This window comes from Stigmatopora nigra, unplaced genomic scaffold (genome assembly GCF_051989575.1).
Source record: "Stigmatopora nigra isolate UIUO_SnigA unplaced genomic scaffold, RoL_Snig_1.1 HiC_scaffold_64, whole genome shotgun sequence".
Classification (NCBI taxonomy): domain Eukaryota; kingdom Metazoa; phylum Chordata; class Actinopteri; order Syngnathiformes; family Syngnathidae; genus Stigmatopora; species Stigmatopora nigra.
The window spans coordinates 7501-12500 of record NW_027551642.1 but is presented as its reverse complement, the minus strand read 5'-3'; the positions used below and the strand labels follow the sequence as shown (position 1 = coordinate 12500).

The 5000-nt window shown below is 58.3% G+C and overlaps 2 non-coding genes across 2 annotated transcripts in view; both read right to left on the bottom strand.

Annotated features, from left to right (window-relative positions):
- Positions 1-569, bottom strand: part of LOC144193085 (28S ribosomal RNA) — a 4794-nt gene extending 4225 nt beyond the window's left edge. Inside the window, exon 1 of the ribosomal RNA XR_013325596.1 lies at positions 1-569. This exon is cut by the window's left edge and continues 4225 nt beyond it. This is a non-coding gene — a ribosomal RNA (28S ribosomal RNA).
- A 454-nt stretch (positions 570-1023) lies between these two features.
- LOC144193084 (5.8S ribosomal RNA) lies at positions 1024-1177 on the bottom strand. The gene has a single exon (XR_013325595.1). It is a non-coding gene; the product is annotated as a 5.8S ribosomal RNA (ribosomal RNA).
- Positions 1178-5000: the final 3823 nt, after the last annotated feature.

Below are 5000 nucleotides of genomic sequence, written 5' to 3'. Positions count from 1 at the left end.
GAAGGAGCGGACGAACCCGGGGGAACGCTCCGAACCAAAACCGCCGGGAAGATCCACCGCGAGGACCGCCGGACTACGTCGTACACCTGGCCACCGCCGGGTTGAATCCCCCACACGGACTGCGTGGTCCCCATCCGTTTACCTCTCAGCGGTTTCACGCCCTGTTGAACTCTCTCTTCAAAGTTCTTTTCAACTTTCCCTTACGGTACTTGTTGACTATCGGTCTCGTGCCTGTATTTAGCCTTAGATGGAGTTTACCACCTGCTTTGGGCTGCATTCACAAACAACCCGACTCCGGAAAGGTACCATCTCGGGCGACCCGTGAACCGCTACCGGCCTCACACCGTCCACGGGATTGAGCCTCCATCAGAAGGACTCAGGCCCTTCGGGGCGCAAAGTGAGTGGTACCTTTCTTACGCCACATTTCCACTGCCTGCCAGGGGCAGCGGATTCAGCGCTGGGCTTTTCCCGCTTCGCTCGCCGCTACTAGGGGAATCCTAGTTAGTTTCTTTTCCTCCGCTTAGTAATATGCTTAAATTCAGCGGGTAGCCCCGTCTGATCTGAGGTCGGAACCATAAAAGCCGCGGTTCGATCGATTGAGATTCGGGGAGGAGATCCTTTTATTTCATTTTTTTCGGTTATCGCCCTGCCGACGCGGGTGTCCGCGCACCACGCGCCGGCGCCTTCGGTCCGTGTTGTTTTTGCCTCGGATCCAGTCCATTTTGCGGAGGGACACTCACGGGTCGGTGGTTACTATCCAAATGACCGCCTCGTGACCGCGGACTGTGAGGTCTTTGTGGATCTCAACGACATGCCTCGCTCACATATGCATGTTCCCCGAAATCTCGCTCTCTCGACCACTTCTCTGTACGGGCATGGACGAGCCCCGTATCTGGCTTTACTTAGGGGGTCGGGGTGCGTGCTGGCATAACACTTTCCCCGATCTTGCATCCCCAGTCGCGGGCCACGCCGCGGAACGGTGCCGCCCCTCACCGCCGCGGTCGGGCCCGATTGAATGTCAGGCGACGCTCAGACAGACGTGGCCCCGGGAGGGACCCGGGGCCGCGAGTTGCGTTCAAAGTGTCGATGATCAATGTGTCCTGCAATTCACATTAATTCTCGCAGCTAGCTGCGTTCTTCATCGACGCACGAGCCGAGTGATCCACCGCTGAGAGTTGTCTACAGGTGCCTCCCGACATCTCCAGGCGGCCGCCCGGGTCAGCCCCCCGCTGCCCGGCCACCCATGTAGAGCAGTGATGCCCGGAGACACCTTTCAAGATCGCAACACCTGAGTTGGCAAAGCATCGGAAGGTCTATTGCTCCCAAGGCGGGCACGGTTTATCCACCCCTGATTTGGCTGAGTTAGGCGGTGGGGCCTAGGGTCGATCAAGAGCTCCCCCCATCCTAGGTTCATCCCGACTTGGGTAAAGTGGGGCCCAAGGGGTGAGCGTTGAGATGTCGCCGAAGGCCAGGTAATGGGACCGGTGATCCGGCGTAACTACTGTCCTCGGAGGAATGCGGTGACGTAGCACCGTGAGTCACCCGCGGCTCCTCAAGGAAGCGGCTCTGAGGCTTTTCCCACGGCTCCCGAACCCCAGAACACTCCGAGCGTAGCACAAGACCGGGCCGGGTGGCAACCCATATACCCCCGTTTTGTTGGCACGCGCCAGACGAGCAAAAGCGGAACCGGGTACCTTGTCCGTGGTGGTCGCCGTAATGGATCCGGGCTCGACCACCGTCCATCGAATCGATCTTCCCGAACCTTCATCGCATCAGAGACGGGCAACGTGCACCCCTTTACGTTGACTATAGCGGTTACAGTAAACTGTAACCATTCCGGCCTCGGCGGTGCGGGACCATTGTTTCTCGGGCCCCGACACGTCTATAAGTGCCATCTACATGAGCCTTCGAAAGTCCGGTCCGGGCGAGAGGGAGGGATTCGGCGCCCGACTACCCTAAGAGGCGGAACGCCGCTGCCGGAGACTAGCCCGGGGACGCACGCGCGGACTGCCATGCCCGTGCTCTTGCGCGTCAACCCAGAGAGAGAATCGACAGGGACGGATACCTCCGGGGCCGGCCCTAGGCCCAACCCCCTCTCGTTATGCCTCACGTCAATACGTGCGATCGCCCTGTACCTTGTCACGCGATCGATTCGGTTATTTGCCAACCTTCCTTCACTCCTTCCTTTCGTGGCAGGGAGACGTGCACAGTGCATCTACCGATAGCCGCAAGCAGCCCGGTGACACGACGAGAAAACTGTGGGAACGGCCGGCGGCACCTGCGTGCAACCGTAACAAACCGAGAAGAAGCACAGTTTCTCGTGACGGGGGTTTTTCGCAAAACAAAACAAAGAACTCCCGACACCTCCAGGCGATGACGTAACCCGTGAGTCACCCGCGGCTCCTCAAGGAAGCGGCTCTGAGGCTTTTCCCACGGGCCTGAACCACCCAGAGGCACCAAAGAGGTCGTAGAGATTGTGTACTCCATCCCCCTAGAATAGGCACTTATCTCACAAGCCCCGGCGATGCCAACCCGAACCAACAAGGAAAGTCAGGGCCCTTTTACGGCGCAACTTTTTGTGGCGCTCGATTTGTCAAGGCGGGGGTAAATCGAGTCTTTAAACCAGCGTACAACCACCAGAGGCCTTCATAGTGGCGTACAGGTACCGGGCACCTGACTCCCTTCTTATTACCGGAATAATCCCACACGGGAAGCTTTTTTGTCGCAGACTGTGGAGGGGTTCCCAACCTGGTCCCAACATGATCTGTTTTCATTTTCATTCACGCATCGGTTCTTTACGTGATTTCCAAGCATTTCATCTCGTAACACATGTCCACCATCATTAACACATGTCCGTTACCGTCACATCACATCTTGCCCTGTACTATCGGCTCTTTTCTGGCCCCTGTGGCTCCATATGTCCGGTGCTTCACCAAGTACCATGTCTCATTTTTGTTGTCCTCCAAGAATCGGCTTTGTCCCAAAGGCTATGGTATTTGGCATCTCGTTATATTTCCTCCGGCAATGGCTCGGCTGGTGGTTAGGTTTCCATGTGTGCCCTCCGTCCACATGCGCCCTTTTTGGGAAAAAAACCGGACTATGGCAGGTCTTTAGTTCAGGTTTGTATCCCACCCCGTGGCTTAGGGATTCTCGTCAACCATCGGTGTCATTTGGCAAAATTTTAGAACTCTCCATATTCGTCAGTATTGTCCTCATTTCCATCGATGAACTCATGGTCATTTCGTTTCCATTTTGTCCTCTTTTTGTCCTCCACATGAACTCGAATGGTGAAATCGTTGCCTTTTTCCCTTGAACTCTTTTTTCTCGCCCGAACCGACACGAGGGTTTTCATGCTTGGGTCGACGGTGCAGATCCCCACCGGGCGGATGCAGATAAGGTGACGATGGTCAGTCCTGACGCGGAGGGGCCTTGGACGAGTGGGGTCTACCACCCGCAGTACCTTAGCCTCCGGCCAATCACCGGTCGCACGCACCAGTCCTCACCGTTATCCAGTTTCGAACGCACTCTCTTCTCTCGGCGTCTCGCCGACCCAGCTATCCCAAACCGACGCGCGGTTGTGTGGAACGTGAACGAGACGACCGCTGAACAAACTCAGCCGGGCGGATGCAGAGACAGTGACGATGGTCAGTCCTGACGCGGAGGGGCCTTGGACGAGTGGGGTCTACCACCCGCAGTACCTTAGCCTCCGGCCAATCACCGGTCGCACGCACCGTGTCCTCACCGTTATCCGTGACCTCGAATGAGTCAGACGCATCGCTCTTGTTGTCACGGCTCTCCAATTGGCCAGAGCGAGACGAAACGCGCTCGCGGGGGACCGTCCGGTTGCAGTGACAGCACGATGGTCAGCCCTGACGCGGAGGGGCCTTGGACGAGTGGGGTCTACCACCCGCAGTACCTTAGCCTCCGGTCAATCGCCGATCGCACGCGCCAGAAACCTCTCCGTTGTTCAGTCCACGAGCTCGCACGAGCCATCCCTCCACACGACTATACCCTGCCGACAGAAGACACGGGCGAGACGACCGCCACATTACATACTAGGCCGAGGCGGATGCAGATAAAGTGACGATGGTCAGTCCTGACGCGGAGGGGCCTTGGACGAGTGGGGTCTACCACCCGCAGTACCTTAGCCTCCGGCCAATCACCGGTCGCACGCACTATGTCCTCACCGTTATCCCGGCTTTCGTTATGCTGCGCACGTTCAGTTCCACTGCCCCCGTTGTCTTTAGCGTGACGTGGTCATACGTGCCAAGCCGCACCCACGCGACCGAGGCGGATGCAGATAAAGTACGATGGTCAGTCCTGACGCGGAGGGGCCTTGGACGAGTGGGGTCTACCACCCGCAGTACCTTAGCCTCCGGCCAATCACCGGTCGCACGCACTATGTCCTCACCGTTATCCCGGCTTTGCAAGCACTATACCCTGGCCCGTCTTGTCGCACTGCTCTTTAAGAGAGCGAGACGACCGCACGGACCGTGACCGTCCGGTTGCAGTGACAGCGACGATGGTCAGCCCTGACGCGGAGGGGCCTTGGACGAGTGGGGTCCACCACCCGCAGTACCTTAGCCTCCGGCCAATCGCCGATCGCACGCGCCAGAAACCTCTCCGTTGTTCGGTACACGGCTCGAACAGCCGCCCCTCACACTTTCACTATACCTCTTTGACCGAGAACGCCCACTCGCACGCACGAGCCCCGGAGCGGATGCAGTGACAGTGACGATGGTCAGCCCTGACGCGGAGGGGCCTTGGACGAGTGGGGTCCACCACCCGCAGTACCTTAGCCTCCGGTCAATCGCCGGTCGCACGCACCAGAAACCTCACCGTTATCGCCGGGAACACGGACGCGCGAGCCGTCCCCACGCGGTCGCCAATCGGGGTTTGCGCTGTGCCCTCTTCAGCACCCCGTGGCTTTCGAGTTCATTTCGAGTAACGGTGAACGCTGTGCCCCATCAGCGACCCGTACTCCTTTCATTTTTTTTTCA